We start from the raw sequence: 26,418 nt of genomic DNA, 5'->3' as shown, positions 1-26,418 counted from the left end.
GACAGAAACTGGGACAGTTGGGAGGTGTTTCACACTAGGCTTAATGTATGTCAGAGTCCACTGAGAGAACAATTTATAAATCTTGCTAAACAGTGGTTTGATGCTCTGAAACATATGAGGGCATGTTCACTTCCTCCTTGTGCATGTACACCCTACTATAGCATTTACTTCAATACACATATACACATTATAAGTGCTCCCGAACAGGGACACATCATAGGGCAGACTATTAAGCAGTTGTCTGTTCTCAAACATTTCTGTATGTAAATGTGTACGCTTAACAAACAAAATCTAATAATGTAGCGTAGTGTGTTTAAAAAGATCAAAGCAGTTGATTTGTCCATACCAAACTTCTACACCTGAGGACTGTTATGAAAATTACCGTTTTAATAATCCTCATTACCACCAAGTGCTCTGGCATTTTTGGATCTCTTTTCATAGATAATGGGCAGCTTATGGGGCTACTCCAGTGCCAATTATTAATTTCCTTTGGTGGCATATATAATTATTTATAACAAGTACTACTTTTTTCATTTTTATGGTTCATGGTATCCATTTGCATAATAATTAAGATACTCTGAGTAGTCACTATATCCAAAAGCAGTGTATTAATGTGACATTGATAAAAATTGACAAAAAGTATCTATTAAACACAATAGGCACATGACTCTTGAACTCTGGGGGACTCTTAGTGCACCAATGACAAGTTCAGATGATGCACCTCCATTAGATAAATAACAGTAGACACACCATAGATGGGTGACAGGCCTTTATGACTTGTATCCATGTGTGTATGTAAATGTGCATGACTGCCAAGGGGCCCTGGAGTGTTTTAATCCAGCAATGAAGCCGCTCATGAAATAGTTAAGCATATAATGTATATGTTTCCATTGCTCCTTGGAATTAATTATGAGTGCGACATTAAAAATTTCCCCTCTACAGCAGTATAACTGCTGTTACTATAATTACTATAATTTTCCTGTGTTGTAAAATGTAACATGTCCTATCCAGGTGCACAATGTAATTAGAAACATTCTGTATTAATTTGTGAATTCCAGAAATTGACAACATTTTTCTTCATAGCGTTGGCACGTTTCATTGTCTGACAGTTCCGCTTAAGAATTTGAAATAAAGAGAAGCAAAGTTGGTTAAAATGGTCTCCAATGCTTGGACAAATCTCATAGTAAAGTCAAGAAAGTATAATTGATTGTAATGCAGTGATCTATGCATTGTGCTTAGGGCTTTGTAACAGTAGTAAGAGGCTCTGTTAACTGGACGGAGCTATACTGTCTACTGATCTACTGAGAAACAAAAACTGTCTGCGCTTCTTACCCTAATAAAGTTGGCAACGAATATATAAACATAATATAAATGAGAGGTTTTGGTTATATGAATTGGCCAAAGCATAATTAAGCTCACCCGCCACGTCAAGGCACACTCTCAATAGGGTGAGAACCTAATCTCACCTCCTACATAGTGGGCACACAAAGCAGTTTATACTGCTACCAAAACCTAATTAATAAGGTTTTGGTAGCAGTATAAACTGCTTTGTGTGCCCACTATGTAGGAGGTGACAGTAGGTTCTCACCCTATTGAGAGTGTGCCTTGACGTGGCGGGTGAGCTTAATTATGCTTTGGCCAATTCATATAACCAAAACCTCTCATTTATATTATGTTTATATATTCGTTGCCAACTTTATTAGGGTGAGAAGCGCAGACAGTTTTTGTTTCTTGTATACATCGTACAGCCAATACACTGTTTCTTGCAGCATGCTTACACCTGTTTGGTAGGCCTCGTATTACACATTTGTATTATTTGAGCCTGTGACTAGCTTAGCGCACCAACATTTTTTCTTTTTACTGATCTACTGATACAGGTACATGTGAGTTACACAGAATTGCTTTTTATTGTAGATCATTTCCCCTTCTGCCCTCCACCTCAATTGAAAAGGCACCAGTCTACCAGGTAGATGTTCTACCACAAGGTACCTCTGTAGGGGGCCTAATAAAACAACACAAGTAATCAGTATTTCAGGTTCCCATGTGTGATTGAGCAACAACATTTTTTCTTAACTTTTCTGTGATCAATTTACGTTATCTAAATTTAATTTAGTAACACAATCGACAATACCAATGACCCTGGATTAATCTATGCATGGGAAGGACATTTGGACAATCCCAATTCCCACACATACTTCTCACTTATGTCTTTGTGGGATAGCACTGCTTCTATGTACACTAAGCCCACCCCAATGCCCCCTCTATGCCTTCTATAAGAAGCCAGAGAGAGAGAAAGATCTGAGGCACCAGCTACTGGAAGCTCCCATCTATGGCTATAAGGTCATATACATGCAAATATTAAACACAATTACATACACTCTGTAACACTGCTACACAAGCTCTGTAGCATATTAGCCAGTACATTGACTTGTTGTGTAATAGTAAAATTAAACCATTCTCCATCAATAAGACATGAAATGAACTTACCGTAATAAAAATATACACTTACTCACGAGACACCAAACTAAGAAAACGCTATGGAATCCTACTGCTAGTATTTTTTTTTTTACTAAAGTTGATTTGACCAAAATACTAATTGAAACGTGTTATAAACAGTATGTAGATATAAGCAGATTGTTTTAGTGCTAATCAGATCAAGTCAGTGAAGTAAAATATATACCCAAATGTCCTTCTTTTTGAGGGACAATCCCTAGACATTAATCCAGACATGATCCAAAAATGTAGGATGATGTGAAAATACTATATCTGTCTTTCATTTCTAATAGTAATTTTAAAGGTTTTATAGTCTGAGAATATTATAGTCTGGGAATATTTTTAGGTTATAAAAACCTTATTATAAGCATGCTATTGATTCCTCTACTGTTTAACACAAAAATCACAAAACAAAATAGGCTACATTTGATTATATGTTTTTGCATTTTGTCCCGATCACTTAGAAACAATTTTGCAATTTGAATTCAAATCAAGTTTGATCTTCTGTAGAAAAAGTGTAGTGTTGGCGTATGCTGTAAAATTAGATGGAGCACATTCATGCAATATTCTGCCAAAAATAACGGAAATTTTGATATAATGGAATAGTAGAAAATAGTACCTTAAATAATATAAAGTTTAATGATTTCAATGTTTGAAACATATGCTAGTTAGTAGTTACCTTAGTTGTTGTGTGACACATTCAATAATCTGTTCCTGTGACAATGAGATTAAAACTGAAATGACATTGCTATAATTCTCACTATTTTATGTGCCAAGAAATGTTTATTTTTACATAAATATTATCTTGCATTATTAACAGTGCATGGGGCGATTTGAAGATCCCCATCCTGTAAACATATAGACTCTAGGTGATAGAAATGGTCTAGTATTAGCATGCCTCCCTACCCCAAAAACATATTATTGTCCAAGAGAGGTAGAGGAGTCTGCAAAAGTCTTTAAAGGTGAGGAAGAAGTTTACAGTGCGGCTTATAGAGCAAGAGGCCAATCTGAACACATATCAGGGTTATCAAGGTAAAAGATCCACTGTTGGGGATAGACCAGCCACGTTAGTAAAAGTATTGCAGGGGAGGGAGTAGAAAGGGTAAGCTAAAGGAATATGGGAGGAAAGGGGTTAATGTGTGTATATATATTTCTGTATTGTGTTGAAGTGTGTGTTAGTAACTAAGGTAATCAATCTGTAGAGGATTATCTATTAAACACAATAGGCACATGACTCTTGGAACCATTTTTGTGTTGATCTTGATGTATGTTTTGGGTCATTGTCCTGCTGGAAGATCCAACCACAGCCCATCTTAAGCTGTCTGGCAGAGGCAGTCAGGTGTTCATTTAATATTCGTTGATATTTGATGCCATGCACCTTTACAAAATTTCCAGCTCCTCTGGCAGAAAAACAGCCCCACGTCATTAAAGAGCTCTGTTTTGGTTTCATCTGATCATAGAACCTGATTGCTTTTAAAGTTCCTGTTATGTCAGGCAAACTGAAGACGGTTGAGTTTGTTTTCAGATGAGAGTAGAGGCTTCTTTTAAACAACTTGTGATGTAGGTGACGTCGGATTGTAGTTTTGGAAACTTTCTGACCCCAAGATGCAACTAACTTTTGCAATTTTCCAGCTGTTATCCTTGGAGATTTTTTGGCCACTCGAACCATCCACAGTTAAGGCATACAAGACAGTATTGACACACATCATCTTCCAGGTTGCTTCATAACATATCCAGTTGATTGGAACTTCCTAATTACTGCCCTGATTATGGAAAAATGGCATTTTCAATGCTTTTTCTTTTTTCTTATAGCCACTTCCCATTTTGTGAAGCTCAACAACCTTTTGTCCCATGGTCTCATCCATTGTGATAAATGGCTAAGGGGATTTGGCCTATGTGTTACCTAACATTTATCCTGTGAAACAGGAAGTCACGGTTGAACAATTTTTCTGTTCCGAGTTACCCAGGTGTACTAAAAATGTAAAATATCAATGGGAATATACTTCAAATGTATTTTCTCATATATATGTGCCAACAATTGTGCCCCTGCACACAATGTTCCCTGAAGTCCTGCTTTCTATTAAACATACAGTCTTTAACTCAGAAATATTGTACGTTTCCCATTTCTTAGCAGGTGGTATTGAGGGGAATGCCCCACATGTGTGTACCAATATTACCAAAGCTTAGTCCCTTACTTGCAAGATTCAAGATTGCCAAGTAGCAATCAGAAGAAAACAAAGCCAAATGTTCTGCAGAGTGTTTCTCATGGAAAATATTTGGCATTCATTGGCATTTAATACTGTGTAGATCAGTATAACAACCATCCATGAAGTGTTTAGCAAACTGGCTTGAAGATACATCTTTTAATAATTACTCTCTGAGTTCATTCATAGGGGGAAAAGTACATATGAAATGGGTGTTCACTTGTTTGACAAACTGGCCACAGGAATGGAAAACCACGGTCAAACCGGATTATAAATCCTTGTACTTGTTCACATATCTCAACATATCTAGGAAATACAGTGTGATGGGAAATTTTGGCTGGGATTGGCTGTATATCTACATTTATATTTCAACAGTCTAAAATAAATGCAGACTAGACAAGTCAAAGGTAAACTTAGCAAAACTAAATTCCACAGAAAGGTCACAGCGAATAAATATATACTTTTACCATAAGAGTTTGTTATGAAATACCTCATTTATGCTCTCTGCAGGATATTCCAGGATCCACTCATTTTGGCATCACAGAAACAAAGCCGTTTGAAAATATCTTTTTCTACAGTCTTACAAGTTTAGTGTCCTCTAAACTGCAATGGTTTCCTTGAATATGAACTCTGACGAGTGCCAAGGAATTCGGACAGGGGTCGATAAAATTGGTTTGGATCTACAAGCCAGCTTTTTTTTTCTTTCCCAATCATGTTTTTATTTTCATACAGTATATAATGCCCCCTGGCCTGCAGTTAAAGGTTGTTTATTGGAGCAATACAACATAAAACACACCCTTCTTCAGTACTGCACCACTTTGTAGAGTACTTCAATTAACCTCTTCATGACAAGGGTGATTTTACACCATAAAGAATCAATCTTTTATGTTTAATTATTCTTAGGCACTCTAACACCATATAGTAAAAGACACACACTAACATCTTATACTCACAAACGCCTTGTAGTAACATACACGTTAACATTCTACACTCATTTACACACATGCTAACACCACACACTAATACACACACACCATACTGTATGTCGACATATACACTCATACGAATGCTATACTGTAACATGCACAACACCACATTCTTATGCACACACTATCCGACAATATACAATCACACACGTCTTGTATTATACATGCACACCCACACTAACTCTAGCACTATACATACACACACTGACTCTGACACTACACACTCACAGACTGATCCAACACTATACATACATATACAACAAACATAATGACTGATACTACAGTATACATACACTGACTCTAGCACTATACGTATACACACACATACACGCTGACACTGCAGTTAACGCACCCACACTCATCTACACTACTCCCCTCTCATCTTGTGGAGAACCTGCAGCACAGCTGCCTATCTTCTGCCATCTTGAATCAAGCACTCTATGCTTTCCTGCGAGGGCGAGGTGAAGCGGGTGCCATGAGGCACCCAGGGAGGTCATGTAACGTGCAATCCATTACCACAGGCATCCGCTTCTCCACGCCCGTGTAGGAAAGCATAGGGTGCTCGATTCACGATGGTTATGATTATTATTATGATGATTTTTCTTTAACACCTCCACTCCCCTTACTAAATATATCCTGCCCACTACATAAATGCAGAGTGCACATGCACAGCATAAAGGTGAGGATATACAACTTAGAGGAGGCTAGGCATACATAGGAAAAGATTAAATTCCAGAAACAAATCCTGATGGGCAATACGCATGTCCACAAATATGGCAACGGTTTTACATTTCTATTGTGCCTGCTTTTCAGGACTACAACTCATTCTCAACATCAGTCTCATTATAATTGTGGCTGAGGATGATGGTCAGAGTATTCCACAAGTATTCCATTAGTCCTTTTTTCTGTATTTTAATAAATTATTGTATTTTTGTGTTTGATTTGAAAGGCTTTTCATGGAATGGAGGGAGCACCAGTCACATAACAGTCACTGATCCTTGCATGTCAGCTCTTTTTCCAGTAGTCATCTGATACCACCAACACAACTAATGTTGAAGGATATCTGTTTTTGGTTGGTACAAAAGGGGAACTGGCACAGATTTTTCTATTAAAAGCACAGGAGATATATTTTCATACTTTTCCATTAATTCTAGGATACCCATAAATTACAAATAGATGGTGACTGCTTTCTGGCTATAGACACCAATCTGTAACAGATTCTTCCATGACAATCTTTGATTTCAGTGGCTACTAAAATTGTAGGATTATGGTAAAAGAAGTAATGAAGCGGTTAATTATATGAAGCACTGACATTAGAACGATGTTAAGAGGACCAGACAAAGTGGCATTTCTCATAGAGACACTAGTTAGAAAGGAAAAGAACTAGACCAGTGATAAATATCATAATTTGCTTCAGCGTTACTTAAAAAAATTAGGTTGTATCTCTTTTAGTTCTGTGCTTGTTAACATTGAAGTTCGGAAACCAGGACCAAAGCTATTAGGTCTTACTCAGAGAATTAATCTAAGATAATCATTGATAAGGTATGAGCTTTTCTCCTTTTTCAGAAATGATGGCCTTAGTTCTGGACTCATAAAATCTTTGGGAGGTAATTGTGAAATAGAGTTTTGGTGTAACATGTCACTTCTGTTGCTGCTTGCATTTAGTGTACAGTATACTGCGTGTTAAGCCCCTAATTAGAATTTCAAACACACCATCTGTTTTGCAAGAAATTCTGAAATCAGGTTTCTTTTATGTTCTATAAATAATTTCAGTATGTTCCATAACATGGTATAATGAATGTAAAATGTTTGAAGGTTACATTAATACATGCAATAGATTTATCTCCATCTTATAAACATTTTATGAGATAAAGTATTCTATTAAACTATGTGGCATGCACATAAGTGTAGACATAAATGCAGTGGTTTCATTTAATTTTGCTCCGATAAATTTCCTTTATCTCCAGACCTGGAGGCTGCCTTTGTTGTCATGCGATATTTTGGATGACTCTCTCTGCTCAAACACCACACTAAACTGGTTCTTTATGAGAATGCTAATGAAGTCCTGCTTCTACAATGAAATTCATACCTTTATAGACTTTCATGAGTAAGAGGATCAATCTAATAATCATAAGACAGAGCCATTCAATTATTTACCACAGGCAGTATGATAGTGTTTGTCTAATGGATTAAGCCAATGCAACACAGCAAGAACACATTAACACGATTAATATGAATGTTTTTAGAATACTAAGTAAATGCAGGGCATTGTGGTAATACAGTTGCATGGAACCGTAATAATCCAAAGGGTCTATTATGTCATTGATTATGGCGTTGCATATCTCATATGCATGACATGACTTGAGATATTATTCAATTTCCCTATTAGAACTCTTACAGATTAGTAAAAGGTTTCTTTATAAATTTCCCTTTTATGCATTTATGAAATCTCATCTGATTTTGTGCAGTATAGTCATTGATTTAGATCAATCTAATCACCTAGCCTTCATTCTAATGGGGGTTAGTTTTGCCTTTGTTTAATGGAAGTTATATTAAGGATATGATTCAATGTTGTACTTTCTATCCCAGGTACTATATTTCTGCATGCTGAGAAAGAGGGGCAGGTTGTAAAAAGGAGAGATTGGGCAGCAGCATCATAGAGAGGAGCTGGTAGACATTGTATCCATGCAATGAAAAAATAATGGAGGTAATGAAGAGAAATGAAGAAAATACATGAAAGCAATGTGGAAAAGGCAGAAACACAAATTGTAATGAAAATCAGAACTTTTGCTAGTTTTTAAAATAGTTATTGGAAAAGTGGCACAATTTGGCCGTTCCTGCCACATTGAATTCACATAAAATAGAAAAGCCCAAAATCCACAAAATTCATCTTTGTAAATTAAACTGAAATGTGAAGTAAATATATATCGTCCATTCATTTTAATTTATATTTAAACATACAGATTAAAAATGAAAACTTAATTTTAATGGGATTATTCTTCATTTTATTTTCAATTTCTAAAAACCTACCGGGTTTCCATTTCTGAATGTTGCAAGACAATCCACCAGGTACCCCTTTAGCACTAAAATTGTTAATGTTTATTGGGGACCAGAGAAGGATATACATTTCACATTATTTTGACTATTTTATTCTGAACAAGGTGTTCTTCTCACTAAGACGTTACTTATTTTTTTCTGCCATTTCATAAGTAGTCTTGTAAATGACAGATCTTGATTGTAACTGTACCCATTGTCTAAACAAGATGTTCTCGGTATAAACTTCTATGGCTAAAAAAAAAATCAGGACTTTACAATTCTTTAGTGAAATGCAGTTTCCCATAAACTAACATAAGTGACAGGTGAGGCTAATAATCTACAAAAATGTTAATGGTATTATATCCTTTACCAGATGCTAAAGCACTAAATAACCATGGTAGTGTGATGAGCCAGATGTGTTTTTGGTCTACCTCTGAAGCCCACATCTCCTGCTATAACCCCTTGTCTTTCACCTGGTATATTATCATTGCAACGGGTCTATCTCTGAACCCCTGAAATTGTTAAAACAAGGTGTGAAACATCTGCATCATATGCAGTCACCTTATCTGACCACTTGCGAGGTAGCCCTATAAATGCCTAGGCCTCACTTGGAAACAAGCTTCCTCAGAAATGTAGCTACAGTGCCCTAATCATAAGTAGACAGATAAAGAATTAAACTGGAGAAAAACCAGCAGGGAACTGCAACACCATCTCCCTGTGCAATCAGATGGTTAGCCACCTAATGGTTTGCACTATTCACCCTAGTACTTAATATGAACCCCTACATGTTTTTCTTTTCCCTACTCCTTAAACAGATGCTATCTCCCTTTCCCCTTACCATCCTCTCTACAGTCCACATCTCTCCCTCTCTTCTACTATCACCCTACCTTATGTGACATGACCTTCTCTACTTTCGTCAAACCCTCCACTACTAACCACTCTCAGGTGAAGGCAGCCCATCCCCACAAATTACAATCCGTATATATATCTGTCCATATCCTTCTCCTCCTGTGCTCAGGTGACATTGAATCTAACCCTGAATACACCATCTCACACTTTTTCAAGAAGCGTACAACTCAGCAAGTCTAACACACAGCCAGCATCCTAATCAAGCCTGAGCCTACTTACTACCATCTCTTCCAAGCTCTTGCAAGATAGAAAAGTATTCAAACTCATTTGGACTACCATGCCAGATCAGCAAGGAAGTTTCTTAATTCATGTTCTGTATAAGTATGCATGCTTTCCTGTACATGTACTAAATATGTATTTTAGGGATATTGATTTTTTTGTGGCCAAATGTCGGTATTTACCTTTTTGCACATTCCTTTGTCCTTATCCCCTCCCCCTCTGGTCTCCTACAGCCATAACCCCTCCCCTTTTTAACTTTAAACTTTCTCTCTCTCAATTATCTCTACATGCTGAAACCACTTAATCCTAATTACTGCTACCACAGAGATACTTTTTGCTTTTTTCACCCCTCCTTTTGTTTCAATTACCCATACTATTCCTTTAGATGATAAGCTCTCGAACAGAGACCTCAAAAGCCCATTCTGGAAAAGTACCATAAGACTAGATGGTAAGATCCTGATGTGTCCCCATGTATTAACATATATTTGTTATGTGTGTTAACTTCCACATTTATATTGTATACCACTCTGTAGTTTATTGCCGCATATTAAATAAAAGGTAATAATATTAAAGTATTTCCCTGGCTCTTATTGTAACAGTACTACAGAATCTGATGGCGCTATATAAATAAATGTAATGTAATGGTAACCTAACCTGCGTGGGATGGTTAAAATGCGTTTTAACCAATGCATACTTCTGAAGTCCTTTTGTGTTGGTGGCACATAATAATTTCTATTTTGCACACAAACTCATCAAATATGTGTATATGGTAGGTTGTGGTACTGTCCAGAGTTCACCAGGAGGCTCCAGAATTAACAGTTGTTTACTGAATCCATAAACTATTTTAATTGGGATGTAATTCCTTCATATGCATTATAAACCTAAAACATATATGTATATCGTATAATAGTAATTTCCAAAACCAACAAACTTACCCTCCAGATCATTGGAAAAAGTCCACAGTACATAATTTCTACTTAGGAGACCCGTAATACAAACCGCAAGGATCCAAGCAATCTGTAATGAATCTGCAAATTTACTGATTTGTTTTTAAACTCGCATAATACAAGGGAGAATGGGGTCAACAAAAGTCTTACGGGTTTCACACTAGAAGTATTAGAATGTCATCTGTGTTTTGGTTTGAAGACAGGAATCACGTGGGTATGTGTGTATTTATGAATGTGTGAGGAACTCTTGATAAAAGCCTCAGGTGGGACTGAAATGTTGATGTTATATGTGTAAATCTCCAATAAATATTTAGCTTTTCTAATTATGATTTTTGGCTGACGGTAGCACCCAGGATTAGACTGTATAATATACATATACATATACACCGATCAGCCATAATATTATAAACACCTCACAGTCCTGTAAGTTGCGAGGTGGTGCCTCCATGAATGCATCCTGGTATTATGTTTTCTCCAGGTAAGCAATGCACACGCATCCGCCCATCGACGTGATGTAAATGAAAACGTGATTTATCAGACCAAGCCACCTTCTTCCATTGTCCCATGGTCCAGTTCTTATGCCCATGTGTTGGCGCTTTCTGCAGTAGACAGGAGTCAGCATGGGCAGTCCGACTGGTATGTGGCTATGCAGCTCCATATGCAACAAACTGCTATGCACTGTGTGTTCTAATACCTTTCTATCAGAACCAGCATTAACTTTTCCAGCAATTTCAGCTACAGTAGCTCATCTGTTGGATGAGACCAGATGGGCCAGCCTTCGCTCCCCCACGTGCATCAATGAGCCTTGGCTGCCCATGAGCCTGTCAACGGTTCACCGCTTTTCCTTCCTTGGACCACTTTTGATATTACAAGAGCTGCAGTTTTGGAGATGCTCCGACCCAGTCTTCTAGCCTTCACAATTTGGCTCTTGTCAAACTCGCTCAGATCCTTACACTTGCCTGCTTCTTACACATCCCACCCACTGACAGGTGCCATGATAACAAGATTATCAGTGTTATCAGTGATATATATATATATATATATGCATACGCACACATTTATACAGTCAATTAAGGTTCACATTGCAGATATATTACATATGTTTGAAACCATGTAGAAAAATATTTTGTATAGAAAAAATGGAAAATACTGTGTATTCACAGAAGTATGAATGATCATGATTATGTAGGGAAATGAAAGTCAGACAAATCATATTTTTATAGGTGTTCCTGTAGGCTCCCTTTTTTACCTTAAAACCTCAAAGCACATGAAAGCTAGAAGTATTCTTAATTGACTTCCCAGAATGGAGTAGCACCATGACAAAATTTTCAATCAGACTCCATTTTTATTGTATTAAAATCAACATGCAATTTACTAGAATGAAATTAATGATTCAAATTGTTGCTAAATTACCATTTTTATTTGCGGGTGGGTGAAGGAGATGTGTTTAATAGAATATTGCATCCAACAAAATTATTTTGTAATAATTAAAATTTACAAGTTCTCTGTGTGGTCCTGTTCGGATTCTGCTTAAAAATATTTTTGTTAAATATATTTATTATAGTTATAAAATGTGCGATTCCCCAATGGATTCATGAATATGATCTAGCCTGTCTGTGGAAAAGTTTAATTCCCGTTCCAGTGCTGTTACCCATTTTTTTTTTCTTACATGCAGAGAATTTTTCTTAGCTTGAGGAAAAACAAAGAGCTCTTTTTATGCAAATATTATATGGGGTGATTTAAAAACATATATTAAAAGCCAGTGTTTTGCCCATGTCTAGAAGGAATGCCTATACCTCCTACCATGAAACTAAAACGATGCCAAAATTAATTCAGGATATGAATGTCTTTTAAAGTAATTGTGAATTGGGCCATTTAATAGCATATAAACTATTATAACCTATAAAAATTATAATATGCATAATAGGCATAGACATTTTACTTGGTGTGGGTATTTGTGAATATAAATCAAAATATACCATTCTCTTCAGAGCAAGAACATTACCCCGTAGCCATTATATCTCACAGCTAGCATGGGAACTACCTTTTACTACAACTTATAGTTCTTATAATCTAGAAGTAAAACGTGTTCTGGAGTTACCAAGTATTTATCATACGCATTAACCATTACATATACACTATGCATGTATCCTCTAGATTGTAAACACGTTTGAGCAGGGCCCTCCTCACCTGTTGTCTCTGTAAGTCAATTTGTTATGATACATACTACTTGTCCTGTCTACCCATTGTACGGCTCTATGGAATTTAATGGCGCTATATAAAATAAATATTAATTTTATTATTATTAATATACAAAATACCTTTTGGATCTAGAAATATGGCTAATTTTGACATAATTGAGGTGCTTTTATAGCTTTCCCTTTTAAAATGGATCAAAATGACTTATGGGGTTTAAATATCGAATTGCTTTAGGTGAGAATGACATAAAAGCATTTTCCTCAGACATTTGGGAAAAAGGTAAAATGTAGATTTGAAATGTGCACACATGATTAAGTTGAAATGCTTTAGTACGAAAATATTTTACTTCGCAATCTAGAAAGAGAAACAATTTTATCTTGACTAATTGTATAAACTTAATCTATGAAGACATTATTAAGAGGTTAAACTTGCCTGGACCATCTCCACTTTGGATTCTGGTTAACAAAATACAGATTAACTTCCCTTTTCTCTGCTTATGCTTTTGCTATGAGATGGGCCTCATAAGCACTGTTTGCAAAGATGCAAAAAATCTATAACTAACCTTGCTAAATGGCTCACATATTATTACTCAGTAAGGTGCAGTGAATACAAGTCTTTCCTAGAATAATTAGAACCAAAATACTAATCCACTCCCTTGTGATATCCCTTCTGGACTATTGCAACTCCCTACTAACTGGTCTACCTCTCCCCTGCCTTTTACCAGCTCAATCCATCATGAGCACTGCTGCCAGACTAATCTTCCTCTCCCAGAGTTCCTCATCTGCTTCCCTTCTGTGCCAGTCATTGCATTGGAACCCAATACCCTAAAGATTCAAATATAACCTCATGGCCTATAGAGCCCTTAACAACGTTGCAACCTCTATATCGCTACTCTCATTTCCAAACTCCTCCCCCCTTTTTGCTCCAACCATGCCTTGCCTTTCTTTTATACCATTATTACCTTTTTCACCATTTGTATATTCAGGATTTCAGTGCCGTGCCACTTCTGTGAAAGTCCCTTACCCACCTATTCCGAGAAGCCTACAACCTTTTCTCCCAACACTCTCAACTGGCAACCTACTGTCTCACATTCCCCCTCAACCACCAAATAGATCATAAGATAGCAAGAACAGGTCCTTCCTCTCCCTTTACACTTTTATTTATTTTCACTACCCTTATTGTAACAACGCTATGGAATCTGCTGGCACTATATATAAATAAATGTAAAATAAAATGTAATGTAATAATTGAAGAGAATGTTTTAAAAAAATCTGTATAACAGATTATATATATATATATATTACAGATAATTATCATTATCAGTGTTTATTCAGTGCTTTTTGCATAAATAAACCACAAATACATGTGACAATAGCACTTAAGTGATCTCTGTATAAACAAAATCCCTATTTGTAATGGAGATATATTGCATTTTATTAAATTTAAGCTTCAAATGGTATATAAGCAATTGTGCTCGTTTAGGCTTTTTAATGTTTCTTTTTACATCATCTAAATAGCAAAACATAATTTTCTAGTTTTGATCTTAAAGGGGATTATATACTCAATATGTTTATCACTTAGAAATAAATCCATTTACTGGATTTATTTCAAACAGAATATTTATTTCATCAATACTTTGAAGTTAAACCAAAATACAATCTGTCATCCGACAATTCTATATAGTTCATTCTTAAACAAAAGAATAAAAGCTAAATCTCTATAGTAGCTTGGTGGATCAAATTCCAGGTAGCACAATGTCATTGATGTGTTATTACCGGTACTTATATAAAGCAAGCATATCGAGTTCATGACTAAACAAAATTAGTATTTTACTTCCGATTTATAAAAGCATAGAAAAAAAGATTACATTAGGCACCATTTCCTATAGCTATAAAAAAAATGGAATTTAGGGGTTTCTTTTATCTATAAAAATCAACGCTCAATTGTTAATCTGACCATAGAAATCCTTTTGGGTCGTTGCTTCAATGAAGTTTTATTAATTTTAGCAACACTAAAATGATATATTATTGGATGTACTTTTCAGACCAATATAACCTTGGTCAATACATTTCGCATTTTATATATGTATGCATTTTCTTTCTTTTTTTAAGAAACTTGAATAAAATATCTTAAAACAAAAACCAACAATAAAATTTGTGTAGAGTAAGCTTTAAAAGACTTTCAGTCCATTTGAATGGGTGGTATGTACAACAAAACTTATAATTGCACATTTCCAAATTGGATAGCAATTTAAAAGCATGCCCAAAGGACATTTTGTAGCCACTAAGTCTAGCCCGGGGATGCTAACGTTGATCCCCCACAATAATGCAATGAATTTTTATTAATTTTAGCAACTCTAAAATGATACATTATTGGATGTACTTTTCAGACCAATATAACCTTGGTCTACAAATACTAAAAGAGCTAAAAACTGAACGTTCTGAAAAACAGAAACATAGAAAAGATGGCAGTTCTGAACAATTCAGGCCTCTAATCTGCCATTTTTTTTCCATCTGTAAAATCCCCAACCTTTTTTGGTCCCTGTACTTGCCAAGAGGCATGATAGAAATGTTCAAATTGATAAAGGGATGAAAGAAAGTATTATAGGTCAAGAAAGTAGAACAACAGAGGACAGAGAACAGAGAACTAAAATCAAGAGCAATAAATGACATGCGTGGGGACATCAGCTGAATTCTCAGGGCCACACACTTTTGCAGCATAATAGTGGCAGTAAAAAGTAACTTGGAGCCAATGCTGTATTAATTGTGTGTGCTTAGGCCTCCATAGTGTAAATGGGCTGGCTGGAGATATCAGATATCTCTTTTAACTGGCCCACAAAGCAAGAGGGGACCCCAGTTTTTCAGCAGAGATGTTGCCACCGCCATAGGACTGATCTGCCTAGGCCAGAATAGACTCCTGGACAGTGCAATGAAAGGGTCTAATTTTGTAGTACTGGGTGCTAGTTAGGTGCGTTTATGACTAAAGCTAAACTTATACCACAATCCCCATGCCCATTGCTAAGTTTAATGGGTATCTTGGCAACAGCTAAGAGCTACACACCATCTACTATTAGCTACATGGACCACTAAAATGCCGTCTTAAATACTGCATTTAATTGAATCACTTTAATTGATTCCAAGCATAAAGATATTCATAATATAAAAATCATCATCTAGTGTTCTGATTTCAATCAAAATGAAATTGGGAGTTAGAAGAACAGAAGCAGTCTAATTAACTTCAATAAATTGTTTTTTGCTTTTACTTTTACAATAAACACAGTTGGGTTAGGGTTTACACTTTTCATATGTCCATGTGTATCTGTTGAATATTTTCTCAGTACTTACATGCAGGAGGGACCCAGGAAACATCAGCCAGTCCGTAAAAACGGTTTTAATTAAATAATCTGAACGCCAAAGCGTTCCTTTGGACACACATGTAACACTTGGTAAGTGGAGCGCACAAAAGGCACTGGTCTATTGGTTATTTGCCCAGAGTGCTCAGTGGCCATTCTGCCCCTGTTTGTTTGTACTTCACACATATACAACACATATTGGAATAGTACAACAGCTTAATGCTCCTTGGAGTTCTGTCATATTTCTCGGTTTACCAATATTTGACATCCAATAAATGGAGAAACAATAAAATAATTAAATAAATATTTTAGGCACTACATAAAGGCATGCTTGTTTGGCACCATAACCTTCACATATGCTAATTTCTCACTTTTTCCCCTCTGCAGTCACATTGCATATAACAACGTGCTGTGGATTCTGACTGCCCCGACATACGATAATCACTAATAAGCATAAGAAACAGGTCAAGATAATAAGGCCAACACAAACATTCCTAAGTATAATTTTTTTCTTACTCTATTGGCATAGAGAATATTCTACTTTAACACATGTTTCATACTGGAATAAAAAAAAAAAATATGTTCCATTGATTACTTTTTTTCATTACTGTAATTTCTTATTATTTCTCCATCAGTAATTTAGTTCTAATACTTATGTGATGTGTTAAAACAGAATAATAATATCTATCTTAGTATTACCAGAAACTGATTAAAATATTAAGTTCTTAAACACTTTTTTTTGTCCTACATACATACTCCAAACACTACAAAGCTTAATTGACGCACATCCAGGGGCTGTGTCTGGCTCCGACGGTTGGCATCCTCCAACACATAGGATTTTGGCCCAAAGCTATGTTAAGCTATTCTAGGTCTGCTCTGCACAATACGTCTGACTAAGTTGTGGCTATATATACTGGCAGCTTTGAATTCTACTCCCAGTGATTCAACTGGCAGCCAGGCGTTTTAAAAGCAAAGAAAACGTGTTATTCCAGATTATCACTGAAATGTCACTCTATAGATGTTTTGTCAAGAAGTCATTACTAGTGTTACCATCTGCTAACATACATCAATTATTCCTATGTCATTTACATACTCCTTTAAGAAAATATAAGAAAGAAAATCATCATAAAAATTTTTAATTGCAATATTCTACAGGTTCATAAAGAATCTCAAAGCAGTGACCCACAATATTAACCATTTTGTAAGAAAGAAAAAATGAAATGATGATTGATTTCAAAGTAATGGTACAAAACAGTTTGAATTTGGATTTTGAAGTACAGCACTGTTTAGAGGAGTGATAATGAGTATTTTTTAAAAAAAAACAATTTTAATTTTAACATTTTAGAAGTTTCTGGTTTGTCCATCTTACCTGTTAAAGAGTGGAGAGAAAGACAGATGCTGGCAGTACTGCAGGAGGTAAGACCATAAACGATCCATGGGGAGCTAGTGGAATTGTTGGCAATAGAGCTATGCAAAATAAATAGATCAATCAACCAAAAATAGGCATAAAATAGCACTTTCTGCCAGGTGGGAACTCCAGTCGAATAAAACTTATCAATGATTTTACAACAGAAGCAGATAAAAACACCAGCATTTCATAGTAACTCCTGCAAAAGTATTTTTTGCTGGCCAACCAAATGTATTTGATAACATTTTCCAGATATGAAACAGCAAATACTAAGTGATCTTGCTGCCGAGGCAAAATTGGACTAAATAGAGTGAAAGCTATATTGAATTAATATCCTTTATTGTGGTGTTAACATATTACACAGCGTTGTACAATATAAAGATGAAGTGGTTACCGTGTATATAACAAATATACCGGCATATAAGACGACTTTTTAATCCATGAAAATCTTCTCAAAAGTCGGGGGTCGTCTTATACGCCGGGTACTGAAACTTACAGAGCCGGAGAATCACGATTCCCCACGAAGCCACGTATCTCTAGGGGAGGGACGAGCGGAGAAGCCGCCTCCCCTGGGCCGGTCTTCAGGGCCGCGCCGAGGTAGGTGCAAGATCGACCTACCTCTATCTAGCCCAACATTAGGGAGCTTGAGGTCTGGCACTTCAGACCTCGGCTTCCGTGCTCCCTAATTATTACGCCCCGGCTATTGATGGCGAGCGCGGGGATGACATCATATCCCGGTGCTCGGCATCTATTGCCGGCGCGTAGTGATGAGGGAGCAGTAAAGCAGAGGTCTGAAATGACAGATCTCACGATCCCACAACTGGATGGAAGATAGAAGAAGAGAAAGGTAAGAGATGGAGAGAAAGGGGTGTAAGTGCAGTGTATGTATATATGTGGGTGTGTAAGGTCAGTGTATGTGTATGGTCAGGTGTGTGTAAGAGCAGTGTAGGTATTTGTGTGTATGTATATATATATATATATATATATATATATATATATATACACACGTGTGTGTGTGTGTAAAGGCAGGGGTGTGTGGTGAGGGCAGTGTATAAATGTGTATGTATGGACAGGCGTATGTTAGTATGTGTAGATATATATATATATATGTGTGTGTGTAAGGGCAGTGTATGTATGTATATGTCTGTGTATGGGCAGTGTATGTGTATGGAGAGGTGTGTGTAAGGGCAGTGTATGTGTATATGTGTGTTTGCATGCTGGTGTGTACGTGTATATGTGTGTAAAGGAAGGGTTGTGTGAGGGCAGTGTATGTCTATACATGTGTGTGTGGACAGGTTTATGTTAGGGAGAGCTGACCCACCCAATCCAAGCAGGCTTTGGATACAACAACCAGCCAATCACCGGTAAGGTACATCGCTTGCCGTGATTGGCTGGTTGTTGTATACTGGGTAGAGGGGTAGTCTTATACGGCAAGTATAGCCCAAACTCTATATTTTACCTGGAAAAGTTGGGGGTCGAATTATACGCCCAGTCGTCTTATACGCCGGAAAATATGGTACATTCACACAGAGACAACAGGATTTGAGGAACCTGCCTGTGTGCTTGACATCGAGTGATACACAAGACTTTCATACAAGGTTCCTGGCAAGAATAGTGGGCTTGTGAGAGCCTCACTCATTAGTTTACAATCTAAAAGGAATTATATGGGTAATTGAGACAAAAGCAGAGGTAAAAGGAGGAGGCTTTCTTGTAGCAGTAATAAGGGGTAAATGGTTGCAGGATGCAGAAGATAATGAATAAATAAAATGAACAGGAAGATGGTTTAGAGCCTGAGGTAAGATGGTGTTGGAAGCTAGAAGGGAGAGATAATTTAGACTAGGCAAATTAAAGGCAAAGTAAAAAAGGTAAAGAGTTACGGTTCTAGGGACCCAGAGAGGGTCAAGAAGTAAGACACGTATGAAAAGGTAAACAACAACATTTGACCAAAAAGAAACAATGTCTCCAAAATACATATTTGGTAGATATACCAAATACAGGGAGTCTGAAGCACGTGGGACAAGTCTGGGGATGCATTGGTAAGTCGGGGGGCAGAGTGACATATAGGGGGTATAAGGCATATCTGGGGGGCAAAGAGGCAAGCCGGGAGGCAGATGTGCATAACTGAGGGGCAGGTTTATTAAATATGAAAAAATAGTTTACATGTGAATTAATATTTACTAGTAACACTCTTTTGCTACAGGGTAGTCTTATATTCAGGCTTTTTCTTCTAAATTAATATTAAAATTTTGGGGGGTCATATTATAATCAGGGTCCTCTGCATGCATTGAGATCTTAATATTTTACTAAGATAATTTTAACAGTATATCCATACTTTTGCTGGCGGTGGCTCATATATTTTCCAAGTGGTTTAATTATAACTCACTGCTATATTATATAAATAGACATTTGTTAGAAATGGCCTTAGTAATGTTCCTGTCAGTACTCCACATCAAGTATTAATGTTACACTATATGGCCAAATGTATGTGGATAGTGCATACCCCTCCTAATTATTGAGTTTAGGCATTTAATGTATATGTATATAAAATAAAAAACGTAGGCATGCCATCTCAACAGACACAAATTGGCAGGAGAATGGGTCTTAATTAAGTGCTCAATGACTTTAAATGAGGCACTGTCATTGGATGGCACCTTTACCACAAGTCAGTTTGTGAAATTTCTGCCCTGCTAGGTCTTCCCGGTCGACTGTAAGTATTATTGTAAAGAGGAAGTGCTAGGAGTAACCGTAAAGCATGCATAAAAAGCTTCTCCTCTATAACATTACTCAATTCAGAGCAACATAACCATATGAACTGTGTGTTGGAAGCTTCATGAAATGGGTTTCCATGGCCGAGGACCTGCACATAAGCTGAAGCAATGACACGTTTCGCTGGAGTAAAGCCCACCGCCACTGGACTCTGGAGCAGTGGAAACATGTTCTCTGTCACGCTCCACTATCTGGATGATGGATGAATCTGGCATTGGTGGATTTTTGCAGAAGACTACCTACCAGGTTGCCTAGGTCTGAGGCTGTTTTTCCAGAGTTTGGTTATGTGAAAGATAATGTGAGCCAGGCCTTTTTGTCCAACATCAGTGCATGACCTTCAAAATGCTCTGTTTGCTGAATGGGCAAAAATTTCCAGACACTCTCCAAAATGTTGTGGAAAGCCTTCCAAGAAGTGGAGAAGTGGAAGGGGGTAACTCCATAATAATGTCCATTATTTTGGAAGGGGTGGTCAACGTACTCAAGTTATTGTCAGGAGTCCATTTACTTTTGGTCATATAGTGTATGACAAAATTCCGCAGTTTCAAATAACCCCCCCACCATATTTAAAGTGGCCAAAACAAGCAGAGGAGTGCAGGAGAGGGCTAGCCCCCCAAGGGGGCTGGTAGAGCCAAGTGGTCCTATCAGCTCCTTCTCCCACCCCATTAACTTAGATGCACACTGGCACACATAATAACACACACTCTTACACAATCCCTCAAACACACACGCTTATACATGCAAAGTTCTGAAAACACACACAATTGTACATGAACAGTCATGCTAACACAGACAGACTCATACCAATACACATGCCCTCTAACACACACATACACAGCCACGCTAACACATATACACACATGCTAACATTCATATATACTACCTTAATTAATTCCCTTATCCTCTCACTCTTACACTCTCCTTTTCCCCTTAAGAATTTTGGACTGACCAGTGGGCCAATTACCTGAGACAGCCCATCCCTAGAGATGTGGTTAGAGGAATCAAGAAGGACTTCCATTATCATCTTGTGATGCATTACAGCAGAATTCCTGAATAAGCTGTCACTGCTACACTGCGACGTGAGAAGGTCTTGAGGCAGCTGTTATTGAGATCTATGTTTTAAAAGCACATCCTCTGATCTCCCTAACCAGCCCATGATCTCCACAGCCCATATAAAATGTGACAAGCTTAGTGGTGCAATGCCTGATGTACTCCAAGAAGCCAGAATAATACAGACAGATCCACAAATCCTTCTACGTTAGTACTTGTGCAAAAGGGTTGAGCCATGGCGCGCCCCATGGGAAAAGCTTTTCCCTCATTCCTCCATCTTGGGAGGCACTCTGGGAGGCCTGGGCAACGCAGTGGATAGCAGTGGAACAAAAAAGAAGAGACTACAGAAGAAGTAAAGAACAAGAAGAGACAAGACAAGAGGAGCACCTGCAGAAAAGGAAACAGGTAAGTGGTTGAGGGAAAAGGTAGGTAGGAGGACATTCACAGAGAGATTGAGAGAGGGTGAAAACAAAGTTTGTTGCTGAATTGATAAAGCCTTCCAAATTTTATATGAACAAAAAGGACAAGAAACAAAATTAATTGTCCGAAAACAAATGGACCAAAAATGAATAAAAAATGTGTCCTAATCAATTCTGGTCCATGAGCGGGTAGAAAAAAGGTTCTAGGCAAGCTGGGGGGTGTAAGAGTGAGAGGGGAGGGGAGTTAGGGAGTATGTATGTATGTATGCATGTATGTTAGAGTGTTTGTATATTAGGGGAAATGTGTGTTAGTATAAGTGTGTGTTAGCGTGTATAAGCGCAAGTTTGTTTTAGTATATGTATGTTAGCATGAGTGTGTAATTGTGTGTATAACCAGTGCTACATGATATGTTGGCACTATGTAAAACAATAAATAATAATGTGTGTCATTGCTCATGTTCATTATTGGGGGCACAGGACCAATGTGGCCACTAGGCTTTACCTGCCCCCTAGACCAGAAATCACCAGCCCTCCCCTGTTTATAGTTACACCAAGATCAAAAATTGAAACCCTTGCTTCCCTGATCCCTAAATACAATGAAAAACACTGATTTCTATAATGTTATTGAAAGCAGCTACTTTCAATTATTTGTCTTCATCATTGCTTTTCAACATCAACATCATTTTATGTGGTTTACAGCTGCAGGCTTCTAAAGACAAATGAAGGATTTTTTTACCAAATCTCTCTTCTCCAAACTATTAATCTGGATCCTATCTGTAGGTATAAGCCAGACACTTTTATGGATTTACTAAACCGAAAATTGAACAGGCGCTTTGGCACACCTTGAGATTTGGAACTTAATGACATGTGCTAAGTATTTTTTTCTAAATATGTTAGGTTTCTGAAAGTTTATAATTTTTATTTTGATTTTAATAATCCAATGTTTATTTTAGAATAGCTGCAATTGATTTAAATGTTTTCTATAAAAATATTTAAAAATACCAGCAATAATATATCAGTACTATCGGTAATATTTTTTCAGAATTTCCATCACATTTGTATCCCCACTTTTAAATACAAATAAAGTCTTACAGTACTATAAAGAACATGCAAGAGTAAGATTGTTCCAGCTATGTAGATCCAAGATAAGGTGTGGTAGTAGTAGTTATTCCAAGACCAAGTTCTCTGTCTTTTCTTGGTCATGAGTTTGTTTAGATAATTTTACAACTGTTCTGCTGTAAAAAAAATATTTGCCAGGAATCCACCTTGTGCTGCTGATTTTATCTCCCTGGGTCAACTTCATATGCCCTGACACATTTTCAGCATCTTCCAGGTAGCTCAATTGTGATGGGTTGGCGTTCCAGACCACTTTGCACCGCACACCTGACTCATGTAATGAGCCTTCTAGGTGATCATTTGGGTGCTCTCCATAAATAGACCTTGACTAAGTTCTCAGAATTTGCATGCACTCTGCCTGTCCTTACTCTTTATTTTGGAAAGGTAGATGGTTAGATTTAAAGTATGAAGCAGAGCTTCTTCCTGATTGCTAGAGTTGGGAAAGAAGTTAGGAAGCGTGTCTTCATTCCTGTGAAATTCGGAATTCAAGTACAGGTCCCGTGTGGTAAGAGCCTGCAATTCACCTATCCTTCTGGCTGACATAACGGCCACTAGAAAAGCTTTCTTTTGAATAGAAAAGGAAAAAAATTGTGCCTTTACAGAAACTCAAATTAATTGCTGATTTTTGGACCTTGACAGGGGCTGGGGAGAGGCCTTTATCGAATCCATGTAGAAAAGCTATCATAGATGTGCGAGGACAGAACATTGAGCAATAGCTTCTTGCTGCACACCAAATTTTCAAATGGCAATGAGGTGACTGCTATTTAGTAATGTTTACATGAAAGGACCAGAAAACCCTTTCTCTCTCAGGATCAACCTCTCGATCTCCAAACTGTGAGGTTTTGCATGTTCTGATTTGGATGGCATACTGGTCCTTGTTACCGGAGACCTCTGCTAGGAGAAGAAAGAAGGAGGGGGTTCAATACAAAGTTGGATCAGTACCAAACCTGCAGAGGCCAGGCTGGGGAAATGAGGATAATCCAGGCTATTTAATCTAGCTCTGAAATGTTCTCTGGGGTAGATTTTGGTTTCAATACAAAAATGGGATTGATGTAGATGACTTCTTAAATTGTTGGGATCTTGAAACTGAAAAACAACAAACTCAGGGACTGAGTCCTCCTACCTGAGGTAGGCAAAAAAAGAAAACAAAAACCTGATGAGCCATTGAGGGGATGGGGGTTATTTGTACCTTTTCTACCTTTCCTGCCTACATAGGAGAGAGGAGTCTGTCTCTCACGTTATGTGCCACCAAGGATGGAAAGGCCAAAGGACCAAAGGCATACACATCGCTAGGACTGCAGAGGCTGGAAAGGTGGCATCCCCTGTCCTACTTGACCAAGGGTCAGCTCCAGGACAGAGTCTCTATTAAATATATTGGTCGGCATGCACTCCATAAATTTATTTTTTCGATGCATCTGGATTTAATGAAATGGAGATGGCAGTCTGTGTGACTTTGCAGAGTGCTATTATATGACATCAGAAACTAGAGCCAAGTATAAAGCAGCACACGGATCACGAAATACGAATTGCTCCTGGAAAGATTTGTAATTGATGGTCCTACAGACACTCGAACACATTAAGGCAAGAACGAGTGGGTTGAGGCAGGGGAATTGGGAGTGGTTTGCCAAAGGCCCCAGCATTAAGACAGTACGGACTATCCCTCCTATGCACTTTGAGCTCAGGCCTATAGAACATTAAGCAATGTGTAATTCCAGTTTTTTATATATTCATGTTACAATCACATTTTGTTCACAATTACTAAATTGAGATTTCTTTTATATCTGGAAAAAGACCTTAACTTATATGGAACATACGGTTATTGTTGCTCCGTATAAAGGATTGGGGTATGAATTTCCTTTGAGGGGTTGAGAACAGTTAATCAATACCATAAAGAAATGATATACATCAATGTGTGTATGCATTATTTACAACATCCCAGTAAAAAGGGAATAAAACGCTGATGTTTCAAAGTGAAACATTGAAAGAGAAATTAAGTGTGGGGCCATATAAAGGAATTACAAGGATGGGCCGAGGGAAATGGGTTATATAAAACATAGAGAGAAAAAAACTAGTTGATGGTGAAGTTAAGGAAAGGGCTGAATTGGAGGACAATGAGGCAAAAGAGGTTAGATGCAGCATACTTGGGAGGGTGGTCTGGCTGATGGAGAATGAATAACCAGCTCAGGAATGAGAGGGAAAGTATGAATTAGCACAGTCATGTGTGAGATGCATAAGGTCATTTGTATTTTCTTCTTTTACCCCTGCTGATACAAACGTTTTGTACTTTATTATGAAGACCACATTGAGTACATGATCTTTTACGGTATTGTAATATAATATACTGTAATGAAAACCAGAATTAATTATATTGAATTCACTCTTGAAAGCATGCCAATCAACTAAAGGTTGAATTGAAAGTAGCAAGCTTAATACCGGAAACAAACTTTGTGCACAACTGTGTTATTCCTTCTATATATAATGTTACTTTTTTATATTGGATTTGTATTCTCATTTTGTGTACATTATTAACTTATTGTTGATATGGAAGATTATTTTCAGTAATCTGGAGAACTAATGCAGTTGAATATACCAGGCCTGGGGTGTGACTGCTCAGCCAGCTGTATCCTGTCAGGAGTTAGGAAAGTATGTCAAAAAGAACAGTTAAATAGTGAGGGAATCCAAATGCCATCCATTCGGTCAGATTCCCGCATGTTCAAAAAGAGCATTATGGTTTCTCAAATGTGTATTCTCTATTCCTCCTGAACATGTAGAGAAAATGTGTGGAAAGGACACATCTGTAAACTTTCTGTCCGTGTCATCTCCAGATGATAAATCATGAGAAGAGGAAGTTTCCAATACTCCATAAAAGCCAGTCATGCACATAAGACAACTGGGCTCAGGATTACTGAATCCACAGTCTGGCTATGGCACTAGTTATGATCTTGTACCCCTGATATATACATATAATGCAGTCAGATAACATTTTAATCTGTTGAAAGAAGGACCTATGAAAGAGCAAAACATGTAATATTCAAGGACATGTCATACCTCCTGCAAAATACACTCTGAAATACCTGTAAAATAACTGTTATATCTATTGTGTGACACAATGGCAATACTAAACAAATGGATAGGTTACAATATAATTATCACCTATATAATTATAGCCTACATTATAATTGCCCATGTAGAGTCCATCATGGGCAAACATAGTGAGATTTGAAGAAGACTTTTCTTTGTGAAGCACAGCAGACAAGCCTCAGATGGCAAGGGAAAGACCATGTAAGCAATTTTAGGAACATTCACACCGAAAACAT

The sequence above is a fragment of the Spea bombifrons genome, chromosome 1, assembly GCF_027358695.1.
Source record: "Spea bombifrons isolate aSpeBom1 chromosome 1, aSpeBom1.2.pri, whole genome shotgun sequence".
Lineage (NCBI taxonomy): Eukaryota > Metazoa > Chordata > Amphibia > Anura > Pelobatidae > Spea > Spea bombifrons.
The sequence above is the reverse complement of the archived record's forward strand: the minus strand, read 5'-3'. Positions refer to the sequence as shown.